Source organism: Lates calcarifer, linkage group LG7_1, assembly GCF_001640805.2.
Source record: "Lates calcarifer isolate ASB-BC8 linkage group LG7_1, TLL_Latcal_v3, whole genome shotgun sequence".
Lineage (NCBI taxonomy): Eukaryota > Metazoa > Chordata > Actinopteri > Centropomidae > Lates > Lates calcarifer.
The window spans coordinates 2,381,702-2,401,487 of record NC_066839.1 but is presented as its reverse complement, the minus strand read 5'-3'; the positions used below and the strand labels follow the sequence as shown (position 1 = coordinate 2,401,487).

The 19,786-nt window shown below is 42.2% G+C and overlaps 1 protein-coding gene across 4 annotated transcripts in view; it reads left to right on the top strand.

Annotated features, from left to right (window-relative positions):
* The window catches only part of hivep2a (HIVEP zinc finger 2a), a 101,656-nt gene that overhangs the window by 40,775 nt on the left and 41,095 nt on the right, over positions 1-19,786 (top strand). For all 4 annotated transcript variants that reach the window (XM_018682962.2, XM_018682965.2, XM_018682961.2 and 1 more), the window contains one exon: positions 10,321-10,390. The gene's annotated coding sequence lies outside the window, so the exon portion shown is untranslated. The remainder of the gene's footprint in view (positions 1-10,320; positions 10,391-19,786) is intronic.

The following is a 19,786-nucleotide window of genomic DNA, read 5'->3' as shown; positions in this document are numbered from 1 at the left end:
CTGTTGTCGTGGCGATGCAGCAGCCGTGAGTGACAGCGTGTGGTAATCGCGCGTGTGTGTGTGACAGAGTGACAGTGACATAAGGCTCTTTATTATAAATTCACCTTTCTATCTATCTATCTACTCAAACCCTCATCCATCATCACCCTCCACTCTCTCCCAGGGCGCTGCTGTTAATGGACACACACACACACACACACACACACACACTGGACAGCTGACAGTCTCACACAGTGGTGTCAGTTCCCTCCATTAACCGAGGGGTGCCACCACAACACACACACACACACACACACACACACACACACACAGGGTGTTGGTCGTCTCGAGCCTTGAGAACAGTGATTTACAAGAAAACAGGTTGAACTCAGTGTGTGTGTGTGTGTGTGTGTGTGTGTGTGTGTGTGTTTATGTTTCACGTCGCTGCTGGGACCTCCCTTGCATAACAAGTTACTCTAGTATACACACACACACACACACAGAGAAACACACACAACCATTTGTCTGCCAGAGCACAGAGGTGCGATTACAGTGACCTTGAGAGCGATTCCTTGTCTTCTTTTTCTTCCTCTTTTCATCTCTTTTTTAGTTTTTTATCTGCTTCTAACTCTTATTTTACTTCTTTTTCACATTTTCCTGCCTCTTCTCCTCTCATCTTTTTCCTTTCTATACTCATCTTTTCTTTTTTCCTTTCATAGTCTGTCTTCACTTTCCACCTCTTCTCATTTCATCCCCCTTGTTTGCCTTTTTTCAGTTTGTCTGTCGCTTGTGACCCACGGAAAGACTTTTATTTTGAAATGTATGTGCTCTCTTTGCTTTTCCTCCTCTCATCCCTTCTTTACTCTTGTCATCTCTCTTTTATCCTCCTCCATCTCGTTTCTTTCTCACCCTTATTCCCCCGTCTCCTTTCATCCATCACCTCTGACCTTTGGACAGACTTTTAATTTGAATGTGCTCATTTACTTTGACTTTGAACTTATTAAAAAGGGCTTTTAATCTGATATGTGCACCATAATGGCTGTGCTCTGTCTGGATTTAGTGATAGACAGAGGAGACGGTGGAAAAGATGCAGCTGTCTGTCTCTTTCTCTGGAAAAAGAATGACAGTTCAGTAAATACTGTAGATGGAAAGACAAATAAAGTGACAGATAGACACAAACATAAGACGGGCTGTCATGCAGACAGACAGATTTAGAAATAAAAAGACAGACAGGCTGGCAGAGAGGCAGAGTCACATAAAAACAGACGCGTTCAGATGGACAAGTAAACACATGGAAAAGACAGACAGACAGACAGACGGGTAAACAAATAGAAAAAAAAGATAGACAGACAGGAAGACAGGCAGACGAATAGAAGAAGACAGACAGTCATATATGCTAAAAAGCCAAACACAGCCAGACATCCAGACACAGGCAAATAGTGAGACAGTAAAGCAGTCAAACACTGAGACAGGCTGATAAGGCTGATATACAAATACAGAGTCTGAAAGATGAGTAGACGTATAGATGGATAGAAACACCAATAGACAGAGAGATAGAGAAACAGTCGGTCCCTGCAGTCCTCCTAAAGAGGAGCGTAGGAAGTCCTGCTGGTCCGCCAAGTGTGTTAAACCATTTTTCCATTCACAAATTCTCAGACAGTGAAGTGTGCTGCTTCTGCCCTGGTATGTGCACGTGTGTGTTTGCTGTGCACGTGTGAGTGTGTGTGTGTGTTTACATGCACGCGCCGTGAGATGCTCTGGAGTCGGGTGAGTAGGCGATGTGTGTCTGAGACCACAGCCGATCACTCGCTTCTACTTTAGCAGAGATAACAGCGTTGGTTTAAATTTCGTTTTGGGGAGATGTGACTCTGACGATGGGAATTTTTCTGAGATGTCACTTCCCAGAAAGATGCTGTTATACAACTTGGCTTATGAAGTGTAACCACATCCTTGTCAAAATTAGCCTTTAGCTCTGTTAGCTGCAGCTATTAATGTACTGATAATCACTGCCTGTAACTGAGGGATGAATATCAATCATATTTTTTTTCATATTTTAACCCTTTTACCACCAGAACAACACTTTATCTTAATGCTAACCTGCCAAAGAATAGCTCAGTGTTTCAGATTCTTTAATATGATTTTCCTGCTTCCAGGCAGCTATTCATTCATTTGCGTACGGTATGAAAATGATGACAGCTAGTCCATCACAGCGAACACCAAACAGTATCTGCTTTTATTTTTGTCCACGCTGTCGTTACCGTTTATTGGTAAAGTCCGGCAGCTGTTTCTCAGGAAAGAAAAAAATCCTCTGCTACACTGGAAGTGGTGTATGTTGACCGCTTTGAATAAACACACGGAACTGGTAACAGGATAGTTAGCATGCAGTTTAGCTGATATGCAGTTAGCATCATTAGCAAAGGATGAATAGTTTACCATAAGACTGTTAGAGCTTTAGAAATAAATGATTGTTGTCTGTAAACTGTGACGGATGTTTACATCCAACTTTAAACAACTCAAATTTAAAGATACACAAAAGAATTAATAAACTACAATAAAGTAACTGTACACATACTTTACTCATTTAACAAAATGAATTTAATGTTAGTGACTCTGTCAAAAGTGTCTTTGCATCATTTTGTTTTCCTTTCCATTCTTCCTCTCTGACATGTATCCATCTTTCCATCTGACCTATATTTCTGCTTCTTTGGTGTGTGTGTGTGTGTGTGTTTAACTCAACCACAAAACTCATGTTACCAAACACAACCCAGCTTCCTCTTTGACACACACACACACACACTCGAGTGGGACAGGTGGCTGTATCACCTTGACGTCCAGGTTTTACGACACACTCTACATTCATCTCTCTCTCTCTCTTTTTCTCTCTCCCTCTCTCTCTCTCTGCAGGTATAAGCCCCTTATACCTTCTGTGCTACGAACGCTGCCAGGACCACACACACACACACACACACACACACACACACACACACACACACACAGCAGGTAGTGGCAGCATATCATAGCCTCTGGTCGCCTGGCAAACAGAGCTCCATGATGGAGGGATGACAGGAGAGGGGGGGATGCACAGATGGAGGGAGGAGAAAAGAGGGGTTAGGGTTGACACAGGATGAAAGGAGCAATAGAGGCAAAGGTAGAGGGATGTTGATGGAGTGATGGAAGGAGGAAAGAGTGATCAGAAATTAATGAATCAGACAGAGGGAGTGATGAAGGGTAGAAGGAAAGAAAAATGTAGATGAGTGACTCAAGACTAGGGGAGTGATAGAGGCAGAGATTGGAGATGGGAGTGACTGATAAGAAAGAGGCATTAATCAAGGGAAATGAGGAGTGATGGAAGAGAATCACAGATGGAGTGATTGAGAGGAGAAATAGAGGGAGGATGAGGTGATGGGAGGATTGACAGAGGAGAAATTAAATTATGATAAAGAGAAACGAAATAAGGAGCAGATGGAGGAGAGAAAAATGATCGATGGACGGAAGTCACTGAGGGATTGGGGAGTGACAGAGGCAGAGATGAAGGGATGAGCAGGAATTGGGAGTGATTGAAAGTCAAGAATTTATGATAAAATCTTGGGAAGAGAGAATGAATGATGGAAGGCGTCAAAGGGAGTGATAGAGGCAGAAATGGAGGGATGATGAAGTTATGGAAAGGAAATAAGTGACTGATGGATTGGGGAGTGACAGAGGTAAAGATGAAAAAAGAAGGAGGGGATTATAAGGCAACGTATGAGTGATGAGAAGGGTAATTTAGGGGGGAAAGATACAGCAGATGAAAGGATGATGGGATGACTGAGGCAGAGATGAAAGTAAAGTTGAGTGATGGAATAAGGGTTAGAAGAAGAGAGGAATGCTGAGTGATGGAGGGAGACAAGCGAAAGAGGAGTAACTTATCGCGCTAAAATACTTTCTGCCCATATTCCTTCATCCACTCCTCGCACCTCTTTTCTTTCCTCTCATCTTTCTCTTGTTGTTCCTTCTGCTTCCTCCCTTGTCCTCATCTCACCTCCATTAACCCCCTTTCTCTTTTCCACAACTCCTCTTCTTCTCTTTTCTCTCTCTTATCTATTCCTCCTCCCCCTTTTTAGTCTTATATCTTTATATCTTTTCTGTACGTTCTCATTCTTATCTGTCTGTCCATGCCCACTGACTTTCTCATCTCCTCTTTTCACCTTTATCTAAATTCAACACTAACTTCATTGTACGTTGCAGCAACATGTTCAAAAACACACTGCTGACTTCTCAGGAAAAAAGGGCCCAGCTGCCTCCCCTTCAATCACCGTCAAAACGAAAGAAAAACGATAAAGAGGCCCGACGCTGTGAAGACATGGAAACTTCGAGGAGTTAACTGTTTTCTCTCTGCCAAACTTTCTTCTGTCTCTCTCCCTCTTTTCTCGTTCTCTTCCCAGAGGTGCAGAAGTTAGTGTGTTTGAGTGTGTGTGATTGAGGAAAGAGCTGAGTGTGTGTGTGTGTGAGGTTGGAATGTGGAGGCTCGTAAGTCACCTCTGATTTTCCACTCCCGCTGGGACACATCCCATTATCAGTTTTATATGAAACTAGGAAATTCCTCTGTGGTCTCTGTGTGTATGTGTGTGTGTGTGAAGTCTCAAGCGGCAAAGCTGCATGTGTTGCATGTGAAAGTGTGTGTGTTTGCGTCAGGTGGGAGGTTATGTGCGTATCTGTGTGTGTGTGTGTATGTGTGTGTGGTGTCTGGCTCCATAATGAGCAGCTTAACAGCAGAATAAAAACTGGGCATTTTCCTCCTCTCGACAGTGCAGCACTACCATAAACACTGCCCAAAAATCAGTCTCACATTTTTCATTCCTGCACAGAAACACAGCTCAGAAATATGCTGATATTTATGCTGGGATGTCAGATAAATGGCTGGATGGTATTTTGTGGTTGACTGGTTAGTTTTGGCATGCAGAATTATTGGAAACTTTGGTTTTAAATCAGAAGAGTTTAATATTAATGGAGTTGTTGACATTCTTAGTTGTTACCCTGAGCAAATTGGTTTATTCTGATGGATGCCTGATCGTTGGGTTCAGTTTTACAGGTTAAGGTTTGGTGGTGAATTGGCTGGTTGGTCCTCCAACCTTCTACCCTCAGATACGACCCACAAGAGTGTGCAAACCTCGACCAGATAGACCTAAATCATCACGTGGCTTGTGAAAGAAACAACTAAACTATCAAATTCAAATGGGAACTGGACCAGGGTCTCCCATGAGAAAGTCCTGTGCTTGACTGACCCATCCATCCACCCCAACCGCCACTTTTTTCCTCTTTACATTAAGATGTCATACTTAGAGCAGCCACTAGATGTCACTTAACAAGAAGATGCAACTGCTGCACAAACAACGTATGTTTGGTTTACTAGAGGAGGATAGTCTCTTAGTGGTTCATAGCATCGTAGCTAGCTGAGCATTTCATGACAGACAGTTGGACATCCAATGAAAATGAGGACATCTGATGATTAGTTAATGTTTTGATATTGATATTAGTCTTAGGTGAACTGTTTGGTTGGTGGATGCTTGCTTGTTGAATCCACCTTTTAATGCTCTGACACCACTCAGACTTTAAGTTATATAGGTTGTAGTTGCTTGAATGTCTAAGGTTTGGTTGGTTTGATGTGTCAAAAGTAGAATTAGTTGGTTTATTAGCTTCATAACTTTAGCTTTACTGTACAGATGTTTGCAGTTATCGCAGATTTTGAGTTCACTGATTTGTTGAGTAAATTAATTTGATTGTCAAATCATCTCATTTGTATGTTGGTCCTTTGTTTGTAGTTGTGATTTGGCTGATTCACCGAGTGGATGTTTATTCAAAATATATCTTGATGATTGCATTTATTGGACATTTGAGAAAAGTAGAGTGACACAAGGCAAGTGAGTTTGTTGCCTGTAAACTCTCGGCAGTTGTTTTGAAAGCATCAGAAAAGTTAGTCAGTTCCTCAGCTTGTCAGACGTTGAATTATCTGTTTATTATCTTGTTATGCAGTAGATGTCTGTGGTGGCTGTTTGTGTGGTTGCCTATACGATAAAACTGGGACACAGCTGGAAAGAAGCAGGACTCGGATACTAACAGAAGTACAAATAGCTGGTGGCTGTAAGAGACGGGTTCACTACAGGAGAGACGAGGAAAAAAGAGAATAGGGAAGAGATGAGAATAGAATCCAAATTTTTCCTCACCCGGAGGCCTTCTTACTTCCCAGTCTACAATGAGTGGAAAATCAACAGAGGAATATTCCACACCTCTTTGTTTCTGCTCTGCTCTGTTGTGTCTCCTCTCCACCTTTATCTTTCCATCTTTAAGTATGGAAAGAAGAGAGAAAAAGAAGTAGAATGAAAGAGATGTGATTATCAGGAATTAATCTCAACTCTCAGCAGACAACCAGGAACGATGGGAAGAAGGTTTTTATCTGCCAACCTGCCAAAATGACGAGTTGATGAGTTGATATATTCCTGTGTTCCACATAGCTCCACCTGTTGTCCAATTAAAAACACATCAGTGAACCACAGTAGTTCTCTGCATGGCATCTTCCTTTATTACCATGAACACACATACTATTGTCAGGTTTACATACGCCGTCCTGCTGCTATAAATGTGGATTAATCCGCTGCTGAAAATAGTCCCTGACAGATGCACTGATTCTTCCTATTTGAGTGACATTTGCTAGAAACTACAGTGACCAGAAGAATTACTGTTTTTAAGGTTTTCTCTTCAGTAGGAACCAGTGGGCTTGGAGTTGAGTGATGGAGACGGAGTAGTGAAGTCAGAAAGTAAAGTCAAAATTCAGCCCTTTGAGGCGAATTTTGATTTGTGATATTGGGCAATATAAATAAAATTTGACTGACATATTGTTTGTTTTGCCTTTTTATGAGGTTTCAGTATTTAATAATAGCTTTATCTTGTGAATTTACCATTTTTGTGATAAGATGTCATCAAGAATGTGGCGTAGTGATTCATTGTGTCTCAGGTTGTTGGAGTGTGGGAAAGTTGTAGTAGTAGTCGGAGGTGGTGGAAATCGTTAACAAGAAAAAGACCCAATACTACATAGAAAATGTAGAGGAGCAATAATTAATGGGCTTTTCTTTTAAAGCGCAGGGTGTCACATTACTTACATCAGCTTCATTAAACTTCCATAAGTATGTTTACATTCACACTAATGATCTTAACCTGATTAAATGTACTGTAAAGCACTGACTACTAAAATGATATCATCCTCTCTGCTGCTGACGTCACCCACTTATCGTATCTGTGGTTATGAGATAATGAGTGTAACTGGAACCAAGATAACACACTTACATTTTTTTTAATTGATAGTCTGTTTATAGCAGAAGTGATAAGTTGATTAATCAGCAACAGTTTTGATCATTAATTTTTAGTCATTTTTCAGGTAAAAATGCTCAAAAATTTTCCACTTCCAGCTTCTCAACTGCTGCGATTTGCTTCTTTTCTTTGTCTTATGCAGGGGAGGAATGTAACTAAATACATTTACTCAAGTACTGTCAATACAAGTACACATTTAAGGCACTTATATTTTACCAGGGTATCTTCATTTTCTGCTACTTCATATTTGCAGTCCACTTTTTCAGAGGGAAACATTGTGCTTTTTATTCCACTGCATTTTTTGGCAGCTTTAGTTACTAGTTACTTGCATTAGTAACTTGTAGTAGTAGTAACTTGAGTATTTTAACACAGTGGTATTGGTGCTTTTACTTTAGCAGATCTCTGGTCTTATTTGACTGTAAACTGAATATTTGAATATGTTACACTGGACTTCACATTTTATAGGCTGAACTATTAATCGATTGGTGGAGTCAGAGTAATCAATAATGAAAACAAACATAAGTTACTGCTGTAACTTTGTGTGTCAAAGGTCAGCAGACAAATAAAGGAGAAGAAGAGATGACTTCTCCAAGTGTTGGAGGAACTTTTATGATTTTAACATTAAATTCTTGACATTTACGTCAGTCTGGAAAAAGAACGAGTTTTCAGCCTCAGGTGAAGCAGTAGCTGTGGTAATATAATCAATAACCAGACCTGATCAGTTTCATGTCAGCTCCTCTGAGGAACTCTGAATCACTCAGCGCTCTCAGTGTAACAGGGTTATGGGTAAAACATGCAGAGGAGCTGCGTTGTAGATTAAGTGTGATCATGTTGTTAGGAATAGTCCAATAAAAAGACCCATCACGGCACAGCTGGACGGCTTTATTTTCCTCTCTGGAAAGCTCGCTACAGACGGGTGGAAACACACACACACACACACACACACACACACACACACACACACTGTTTTGACAGACATGAAACAGAAAAACAGTGTCATAGTTTTCCCTGCCTTCCTCTGGCAGACCAGAGCAAGAGGACGACTCGGAAAAATCTGATCTCAAAACAGTCGTCCCACTGTGTGTGTGTGTGTGTGTGTGTGTGTGTGTGTTCCTGTGGCACATGTGACTGTCCACTTTTCTGTCACTGTGTGTTTTGATGTTTTCCATCCATTACGTTGTCGACATGTGTATGGATGTTTACAGCGTGTGTGTTTGTGTGTTTGTGTTTGGCCTTTTCCAGTGGTGTGTGTGTGTGTGTGTGTGTGTGTGTGTGTGTGTGTGTGTGTTTCCGTTCTCTGCCACGACGAATCAGATGAATTGAAGGAACTTTCCTGCTCGCTCTCTCTCTCTCTCTCCTGCCTCCCCCTTTATCTCTCACCCCTCTGTAACTTCACTTCTTTATCTCGCTCTCCTCCCCTCCCTCTCTTTCTCTCTCTCTTTTCTCCCCCTCTGCTCCCTGTCGTTCCTCTCACCCCTCCCTCTTTCTGTTTCCTCTCTCCTCCTCTCTTTATCTTTCTCTGCCCCTATTTTTGTCTCTCTTTCCTCCTCTGTCCCTCCCCCTTCTGCCTCTCATGCTCCCTCTCCACGCCTCTCTTTCTCTCTCCCCTCTGCCCCCCCCAGTGTCATTTCTTTTCTTCGTCCCTTTGCTTCTCACTTTCATTCCCCCTTCATCCTCCCCCTCTCTCTTCTCTCTGTCTCGGCTTCCTCCCCCTCTCTCTCATACTCTCCCCTCTTGTCTCTCTTTCTCCCCCCTCTCCCTCCTCTGTTCTTTCACCTGTTGATTCATACTCTTGTTCTCTTCGTCACTGTCTCTCTCTCCTTCTCTCTCTCTTCCTCACCCTCTCTGTCCCTCTCTCTTTCTCTCTTTAACCCCCCACCCCCAGCTCTCTCACCCCCCCATCTTTTCTATCTTCTGTCTCCTCTCCTTCCTCCTCCTCCCCCTGTTGCTCTCTCTCTCTCCTCTCCTCCCCTCCCCATTTGTCTTGCTTTCCCATTCTTTCTCTCCCTTTCCTCCCCTCTCTCTTTGCCTCCTCCCCCTCGTCTCTCTCTGTCTTATTTCTTTTTCCTTCACAAAATATTTAGTGTGTGTGTCGATGTGTGTGTGATTGTAAAAAGGGAGGAGGAGGAGGAGGGTGAGGAGGGGAGAGGGAGGGGGGGTTCTGCTTCACACCTCCGGTGACCACTTCCTCCGCCACATCCTGTTTATTTCCTGTTGCGATAGTGACCGGACTCCCTCAGAAATGCAAACACACACACACACACACACACACACACACACACACACACACACAGTCACAGAAACCTCTGACTAAATCTACAAACATGCACACACACTACTGAGCTGCTTGAATATACACAAATACCAAGACACACCACAAAAACAACTACACACTCTGCACACACACACACACACACACACAGCCATATTCAAGACGCACAAACCCAAATAAACAAACACACATTTAACCCTTTGATACACAGTTTACCTCAGAGTATCTGAAGCTACATGATGTTTACACTCAGTGAAACATGGCTGCGCTGCTTCACCGAGGGAAAAATATACAAAAGCTTTATACAAAAAATGAGTTTAAATATTTATATATATTCATATAGTATTTGGCACAGGGGTGGGGGAGGTACTGAGAACCTGTAGGTAAGAAAAAGTAATAATACCACAAAGTTAAAACACTTAAAATGTATTTAAAGTAAAAGTATTCTGTAAAAAGTAATCTGTTATAATGCATCATGTGTTTCTATGTAAAATCAAAGTAACTAAAGCTGGAAAACTGATGTAATGGATTACAAGTATGAAGCAGAACAAGTTAGAAATACTCAAGTGAAGTACAAATACCTTATAATTGTACTGAAGTGCAGTACTTGTATCTGTTATCTTTGGTTTCTCGTGGAGTTTCAGGTGTTTGGAGTTTGTAACGACGGGTCGGGCGGTGTGTTTTCAGTGATTAAACTCATGAATATTCTCGTGTGTGTTTTCTTACAGGACGGCCCCGTGAGCGCGCTCTCTGTCGGGACTCCCGCTGAAATCAAACTGAGCATGTGCAGACCATCAGGTAGGCTTCCCCTCCGTCACCACACTCACCAGATGTGTGATGTACTTCTTCTAGCTGAAATGACTCCACAGAGGTTTTTTTTATTTGACAGCACAGTCCGAGTTGTGTAACACGGATTGATTGTGCGTGTGTGATGAAATGCGTGAGGTTCATAAACAGCAGTGTGAAACAGAGCAGTGTGTTTTCAGCCAAGAATGTTCCTAAAAAGCTCATTTTCCTTCCTCATATCAAACACAAAGTTCGCTTCTTCAGGCTGATGCAGGGTTTTGTATCTGTAACCTCTGGATGGTCTCCAAACAACTGCAGACTATTTTCCACTCGGTGCATTTAAATTAAAACCTAAATCTACCACAGAGAAATGTTCTGTGATGAAAAAAAAAAGATATGTACATATTTCAGAAGCAGAATATAAATATTTCAATGTAAACAAAGAGAGATCAGAAGTTTTCCCACAGTGAGAAAATGTTTAAAGTGCAAACTCTCAGCTTTAAATTCAGGGTCTCAAGGTCTACTTACTCGCTCTCAACAGATCTCGTGGCCTTATACGTTTTAATCTGCAGGGATGTGGTTGAAAGCTCAGGAAAATGCTGATAAATGGATTTAGACTCTTGGTTTCTTCCCTCTTGTTCTCCTCTAATTAAAGCACTCTCTCCAATCTGAGTCACCTCAAGCCTTCATCAAAAAAACTAGTGGCGGCCAGACGTTTTTAAAGGCACAGGTGCAGGATTTAAGTTGGTCAGTTTGCAGCTTTAACCAGCTGGTTTACAGGCGGTAACTGTGGCACAGACACATGTTACTGAAGTGGACATCAATCTGTTTGATTGGTTTCTGTGATGTAGTTGTTGGGGATGTTGTTGCTGAGCTGGTTTGACTGGTTTCCATGTCGTTTGATATACAGCTGAATGATGCATTTTTTATGGTGTGTTCCTTTATTGTGCAGCTTGTTTCTGGACTGAGCTGACTGACTTTTTGACTGTTTTACGTTGCTACAGATGATCACAGAAGCGTACTGTAGTTTTACTGGTTTCACTGGTATTTGTTCTTCTTTATGGAGCATTAACAGTTGATTTCTGAGCTGAATTGTTTCTTGTTGTTATGATAGATCCCAGTCTGGTTTTACTGGTTTCTGTTTCCTCCGACTGCAGCATCCTGATGCTGTAAAAAGAATTCCTAGAATCTAAGTAGTTACAACGGCAGGAGAGGACAGAATTTCAATGTGACCACAACCAGAAATGGAGCTAGAAGTCAGCTGTAACACACACACACACACACACACACACACACACACATTCCAGGGAGCTAAATTACCATTGGTCGATGTAAGTAGCACTGATGATTTTGGTTTTGGTAGACAAAAAATAAGTGTGTTAGAAAACTGTAAAGAATATGTTACCTGCCCTAATGCACACACACACACACACTGTAATATTACCCAGAGACTACAAAGTTAGTAAATCATGAAAAGACATCATGAAAAAACAAATTAGTACAATAGAAAATGTTGCAATGAGAAGATGAGTTTGAAGTTCTCTGGGGGGAAGTCAGAGTGAGGTTGTGGTGAGAGCTTCATGATAACACACACACACACACACACACACACACACACTGGCTTTCAGCTGCCTGCTGTGTGCCAAGGTTATGAAATAATTTGCCTGCGCGCGCCTTTCAACACAATTCTTGTTTGCTTCTTTGCCTCCATTCAAGCCGAGACACGACTCAGGAGAGATAAAAATAGAACCTCGCTGACCTCTTCTTTCTCTCCCCCCCTGCCCTCCCCTCTCTCCCTCCCTCTCTCACCCCCTCTCTCCCCGTTTTCTCTCTGCCTCCAGTCTGATATTGTTGCAGCTGTCTCGCTCCAGTTGGGTAATGCTCGTTCCCTTGACACAGAGAGGCAGAGGGGTGTTCGGGGGGGAGAGGTTGAGGCTTCGAGGATTTTTACTCTCCCCAGTGGGAAATGTGGCTTTCATCAACACAATACACGCTCACAATAAACTAAATATACATAAACATAAGATCAAATGAAACAATAGACAGAGCAATCCAGTGATTCACCGCTGAAATGCAGTGTGAGAGTTTGTTTGGTGCAGTTTTGTCGCAAAATTTGTGCCCCAGAACGCAGAGTAAACACGAACGTCAAACTGTTTGAACTGGCTGAAATTACAGGTCACCGCAGTATTTGGATAGAGCTAAACAGCAGAATAATTCAGGGGTAAATGCACCCAGCCTCGGTTTATTGACAACGTGCGAGAAATCCATTTGCCCTCGACAACCTCCAGAGGCAGAGAGAGAGGAGGCATTCGGCTGCGCTGATATCATCATCAGCATGAATCCGGTTTGTTTTTGCAGCCCCCATGCACGGCAACGGCGTAAATGGAAGTACATGTTCGCATGCGGACAGAGCGGGGAAATGCACGCAAAGCAAACAGGTGGCAAACAGCTGGGATAGTAACTTTAAACTAGCTGCGAGTATTGAAAATATTAACTCATAAAAAACAGTGGATTGCTGTGGATTAGGAGCAAGCAAGCGCCTGCTGTCAATTAAGGTCTGAGCAACACTGACAGTCATGACAACAACTATATAAAACTACAACCTCCTCAGCTGCCCGCGCTGTCCTCGGCGACTTTTTCGAAGCGGCTCACGGTCTTTTTAGAGGATGGAAATACGAGCAGGTTCAGCAGAACATCACCGTTTCAACATAGGACACGTGTGCTCCTGCAAGGTTCAGACATAATTAAAATCTTGTGTTGTAATAAGTGCACGTGGTTCCATGAGGGAGACACTGAGCGATCTGATGATTATGAAAATGACGTGAGTCACACTGTATGTCATAATCTTCCCACTCACCAAATCTCAACCTAATTAAACACCTATGAGAGCAGCGTGTTACACATCGCTCTCATCAAAAGATGCCGTTTCATTGCTCCAGTTGAGTTTTAGAGACTTGGAGAAACTCAGCTGTTCTGGAGCCTTGAATTCATCACCATCTGTGATATGTTAAACAGAGTTTGTTCTTCATGTTGTTCTGGAGAAAAATCTCCTTATGATACGTACAAGGTGTTAAAACAGTCGTCTACAGGTGAAGCTTCATGTTTAAGATACTTTAAAAGAGAGTCTGATTACAGTTATCAATCATGTTTATTAGTCTTTAATATATTAGACCAAGCACAACTACTTCTCTTAAGTATAATGTAAAGATTATTTGACATAGGCAGATTCATGTTTCACTTATTTTTACGTTGTGTTGTTACAACAGCTGTAATCGTTACTTTTACAGTAAGGATGCATCAAATGAGAATGTGAAAGGAGCTGCTGTGTTACTGAGCTTTCTGTTGAGTTTCAGCTCATTGTTGATCTGTCCACACCATAACTTTACTGTTCTGCTGTCATAGTGTCGTTTCTTTACTGAAACCCTGTGTAAACAGCAGACTGACACAGTTAGTGGTGAACCACCTCTCTCAGGAGGTGGTGGAGACCAACAATCGAGCTAAAAGAGCAACTCAGTCTTTTTTTGGTTTGGTTTGGTTCCTGTGCTCTTTCTACAGTGAAACAGATCACAGTGTTCTATGTAGTTTCTCCTGTCTTGCAGATTTGTGCGTTACTAAACTGTTGTGTGTCTGTGCTGTGTCACCGTGACAGAGGACTGCTCGTTTCTGACCCGGTGAGACGAGGTTCTTGGCTGTTTTTCAAAGCAGTGAGTGTGGGATGCTTTCATTCGAATACTTCCCGCTACAGCACCTCGGTGAGAACAGCTGTACGCTTCAGCGTTTTGCTGAGTGTGCAGCAGCGAGGAGTGAATAATGGGCGAGGGTCATTGCTGTACAGCGGTTATGTTGTATTCGATTAACCTGTATAACCACACAGTAACAAAGTATTGTAATGCACACACACACACACACATTACAGTAAATGGATGTGTGTAATCCTTCCAATATTCATGATTTTGCAGCGAACGACAATCCCTGCAATTGGCCAATCGAACATGATGTAACTGACCAACTTCTGTTTTCTGTGAGGGAGTTTTCTTATAGAAAATCATACAGTTTGTTGTAAACTGTCAAGTGTGTTCGTGTTTTGGATCCCAAACCAGGCGCTGGAGACGTCTCAGGGGTTTTTCAGGAGGAGCTTTTACCGAACGTCTCAGGTCAGGACTTTCTTTTTTTAAGCAATGCCTACTTAAGGTGACGAACTTTGACCCTGAAGTTCCCATTTTCAGTCTGTTGCAATGATCTTTTACTTGAAAGAAGTCATTTCAAAAGAAAGTGGAACATGATTTTAAAAAAAAAAAAGTTCATATGATTAGAAATGAAACTTTCAGCTTTAAGGCTTCACCTTGTGACCAACTGGGAACCAGTCCAGGATTTGGATTTTAAAGTCCTTTTATTTCACACTGGTTAAAACCCAGAGAAAAGGAATGAATAAATGAACGTGCAGCCGACCCAGCATCATGATTCTCTCAGAGCCTGAGCTCCAGAGATCTGTACAGTTTCAGCATCAAGCGTGTAATAATCATCATTTTCTACCACTAATATCACTTTGGCTTGGGGTTTGCACAACAGCAGAAAATTAAGTTTTTGAGTGTACATTTCAATTTTTCCATTAGGTAATGGACAAATCTGTAAATAGAGGATGCATTTATTCTAGTTTAATTCTATTTTAATTCTAGTTTAAATTTCATCTCTGCAGAGGACCGTTTGAAGGTTGTTTTTTAGGGTTAAGATCTGACTTAGTTTAGGTTAAGGTCAGGACAAAGGTTAAGGTTAGGTATGTCAGTGGTCGTCAAGTGTAGAAATACACATGCTAAGAGCTACACAGCTGTAAAAGACGTCGTATCTCCTTCTTTTCGTCCTCTGTTGCCCAGTTTGTGTGGCTTTATTTTGAAATCTGAGATACTTTAAAGAGTAGAGGACTTGGAAGAATGAAGTACCTATAGTTATTTTCTCTGTTCTCCTTTCTCTCTTTCCTCTCTCCTCATTTCTGTCTCTCTCTCTTCTCCCTCTATTCTGTTAAATTCAAACATCCATCATTGGCCCGACTGTCACTACTGTGTTGCCAAAGCAATAAAATGCATAACAATCTGGAACTGGTGTATGTGTGTGTGTGCGTGTGCTGGGTGTGTGTGCATGTGTGTTGATGTATTTCCCATCAGTCCTGGTCATCCTTACCCAACCCTTTCCCAGAATCCACCACTGACTCACTTGAAACAAATTACGCGTCAGCTGTTTGAGTTGAAACCCATGAAGACAAAAGAAAACTATTTAATTAGAATTAAAAACGGCCGTGACGTACGATTGCAGCTGGTCACACCTGTCGAAGTACCTGCAGAACTGGAAGGACTTGGTGTCTTAACTGTTCGTCTGTGCACGTTACATTTGTTTAGGATTAAAGAGAAGCAGAGAAGTAATTTATGGTTCTTTAAGAAAGATAAAAAAGTGAAAATCCTGCTCCGTATATAAGAGGTTTTACAAGGGTAGAGTCAGGAAAAAACAGCATGGATGTGCTGACGTACAAACAGGCGACTTGAGGACACCTGACACAGGAAGCAGCTGGCAGTATCCCCGACCATCGCGATTAGTGGTCGCCGCTCGGCTCCTCCAATATGTTTACAGAGGAACCACATCAGTTGCACGTGCGGAAAATCCCAAATTATTCCCAGGCAATTACCACAGGAAGCACTCTGATGTGACGAGACTGTAGATCACATGGTTTTGATCATTTTCAGTCATGATGACTTACTTTGAGATGATGTGATGTGATTTGAGCCGGAATCACATAGGAGCGTCTTTTTTTAAGGGTTTGTGGTTATTGTTGACATCTTTAGTTGTCAGTGAGCGTGTTTACATGTTGACGAGTCGTTTCCTGCTTCAGATCAGAGCGCTCACATGGGACATACATGAGCCTGGTTATTCATACAGTTAGGGGTTATGAGGTGGCTCAGTTTGATTTCTGGCTACACATTAATCTGGACGTTAAGTGAGTTTCCATTGTGTTACTGCGACTGTTGTTTTCCAGGTTTCTGAAAACTGAGATAAGGTCTTACTGAGGTTTCTGATTAGGATGTTTACGTGCACGAAGCACGGCTGAGATGCTCAGGAACACATTTGTTATGATTTCTATTATTTCATTCTTGGAGTGATCAGACGGGATCGACTGTTTGAAACTGACTCATGGTCTGGATGAATACTGTTATCTCACTGGAAGGATGGTGTGTGGTGAAACTGTCCACATAGTTTGACCATCTTAAATCACAGCACTGCTTTCATATGTCGGCCATGAAGTCTCCAACCGACCCATACACTGTAATCAGAGCAACATTCAGCATCAGTAGAGCCTTATATAATTTTTTTTCTGCTACAATTTTATTCCAAGATGTTCAATAAAAAATAAATGCTATTTAAATGCTCTTTCTTGCAAATGTTCACCTTAGCTGCTGTTTTCTCGTAGCAGATTGTTTCTCAGTCTAAGCTTCAGCATCACGTCAGTTCACAGTCAAAGTTTTAAAGGAGTTAACTGTCTCTTGACTCGGTACAAAAATCTGACGCTTCGTTTTCTGTGTTCAGTCTTGAAAAGCACTGATTAATGAGCTATACATCACGTGTGTGTGTGTGTGTGTGTGTTGCTTAATGATCCCACGCGCACACTTTGACGTCGTCGCCGGGGCGTGACGACTACAGGTGTTGAAAGCAGGGCTCATCATCACCATGGAGACAATCAGCCGTTCACGCTCCAGCTTCTCTGAAAGCGGGGGAGCTTTGGCGTCATGCTGTGTCATCCCACCCCCCTAACACACACACACACACACACACACAAAGCCTAAAAAGTGTAAATGCAAACATCCACGCATGTACGCTGAGAAACACAGCTGCAGCACATATCTTCACGTGTAAAGTGAATGAACACAAGCAACACGTGAATTTCATAAGATGTTATTTAAAATAATCGCAGGTGTTAACGTGATGCTGCGTAAACGTGAGGGAAGATTGATGGGTTTTCTTTCTTTCTTCATGGTCCGCTCACACAGGCGTGTCCTCACAGTTTACCTGATTAGACCTCATCTCAGGACTGTGAATGACTCTGAGGGGCGTCTTTTGAAAGTGTTTACTTCCTGGAAGACCCCAGTAGTTCATATTTGTAATATGAAACCTAGTCCACTGGTATTTTCTAATAGTATTTAGCATCTGAGAGCTGATGATTTTAGTAGCTGGACTGGCTGGAATGGTTTTCTTAAACTAAGTTTGGCAGTGTTATTGTAGTATTAATAATCTGTGCCTGTATTTACTGTAGTTATTTGTAATCTGAAGCCATCTCTGGCAGTATTTCCCAGGAATATTTACAATCTAAAGCTGTGATTTGTAGTATTATCTGGAGATGGATTTGTCTGGAGCAGTATTTTTAATCTGAGTCTCCTTTATTTCTTAGATTAAGGCAAATACTCATATTTACCTCCTCTCTCGTGTAACTTGAACACAGCATTCCTGTGACGTTACAGTATTCTCTACTCCTGACCGGAGACGCTCGCTCCAAACTATTCTGGGGGGGGGGGGGGCTCAAATACCCAGAATGCCGAGGATGTGACGGTGACAAAGTGAAGTGAGTCTGTGAGGTTACATCAGACGGCTGAGTTTTAGAAGTGAATGACAGAACGAGGGAGGAAAGAGGAAGAGTGTCATCCCTCCATCTGGTGTCAAGAGGTCATCAGAAGACTCCACCTACGCTCACTGCAACGTGTGTGTGTGTGTGTGTGTGTGTGTGTGTGTGTGTGTGTGTGTTTCACAGCATGTGTTTCCCATCTGGTTCCACCCAGTCCCTCAACACTGAGTTCATGCTGACCTCTTTCCCTCGTCTTTCTTCCTCTCTTTTGTTTCATTCGTTCTTTTATTGTTTTGTTCTTTCTTTATCCGCCAAAATACCCCCCCCACATCTCTCTCTCTCTCTCTCTCTCTTTCTTTCCTTCTCCCACTTATTCCCCGTGTTTCTCACCCCTTCATTTCTTCCTCTCTTGACTCTCTCATTTCCTCCCTCCATCCTCCCATACCCATTTACTTTCATCAGCGTAACACAACACCTTGACCTCACGCTTGTTTCAGTGTGTTTGTGTTCAACACCCTGATGTCATTGCCCCAACTTTCCCCCAGCCAGATACCACGTCCATGCCGTCATCCTCCCTCTCGCTCATTTGTTGCCTGTCATCTTGCATCCTGCGTTGCTAAAGATAACCATCAGCATGTAATTTCATCTAATTATAAGTCTTAAAAATCCCATTTGTCTCAAAATAAAGAGAAATCTGTGAATGAGGGGGGGTGGGGGTGAGATCACTTCATTTGTTTCCGACGCCGTGACACAAGTTGCGCCACAAGTTTCTTTGAATCATGTTCCAGTTTACACACATTCTGCTTCGTTCTCTCGATATGCGTGTAGCAATCTGCCTTTATCTTCCTTTTTACACTTGTTGCCAGAGAATTTCTGAAACAAGTGAGACAGAATTGGAAACAAGTGGAATTACCTCACTCTGTTGGCAGAGGGGGTTCTCACTCGCCTGGAGGAAGAAACAACAGCTCAAGACTCAGATATGAACTAAATTACTGCAGCAAATCATTGAGATTCGTGTTTTGTAAACTTCCCCCGGTGCCCGACGAGAACATAAATAATCCAAAGGCCCCCAGCAGATTGTTCCAGTGTTTAATGTTGTGATACTTTGGCATAGGTTGGTGGTGAGTGATACGAGTCTTCACTTAACACATAATCACGCTGTGTTGAGTGACAGTAATTATCCAAAATCATCTCTTTAAAGGGAAAGTGAGATCTTTCAGCAGCTCCAGCTCCGTCTGCACACATAAAGGAGTTTTTTAAAGTTATTTTCACAGTTCAGTCTGTCCTATCTCTTTGCTGTGACAGCAGTTTACTCACTAACTTACGGTAACTCCTGAGATCTGCAGGCAGCATCGATAACAGTAAGCTGAGTGGTCACATGAATCACAGTCATACTTACGGTATTTGAAAGACAAAATTTTAACTTTATTTGCCATGCTATTTTTGACTTTGTAAACTGATTTTAAGCTGTGTTTTAACTGTTCTCCCTCGTGGCTCAACCTGCAGATAAAGATCAGTGCACATCCTGTGTTATCACCTGACAACTCATGTTGCTTGTTACTGGACGTAATCCAGTCGCCGGCTCTTGGCACGGTTGTTTATAAGTCATCTTTTAAAGCAAACGCAGAGTCCAGATGCTGGTCTGGTCTGTGTGCTGACCACATGACATCTGAACAATTTCCTTTCAAAGCTGTGTTTTCTGCAGAGCTGAAGTCATCAAGTTGTGTCAAGTCAAAACTCGAGGGAGACAAAGTCCCAGTGCAACGTAGACGCAACTCTGGATCTTTGCAGTTTCACATGTCCTCAGA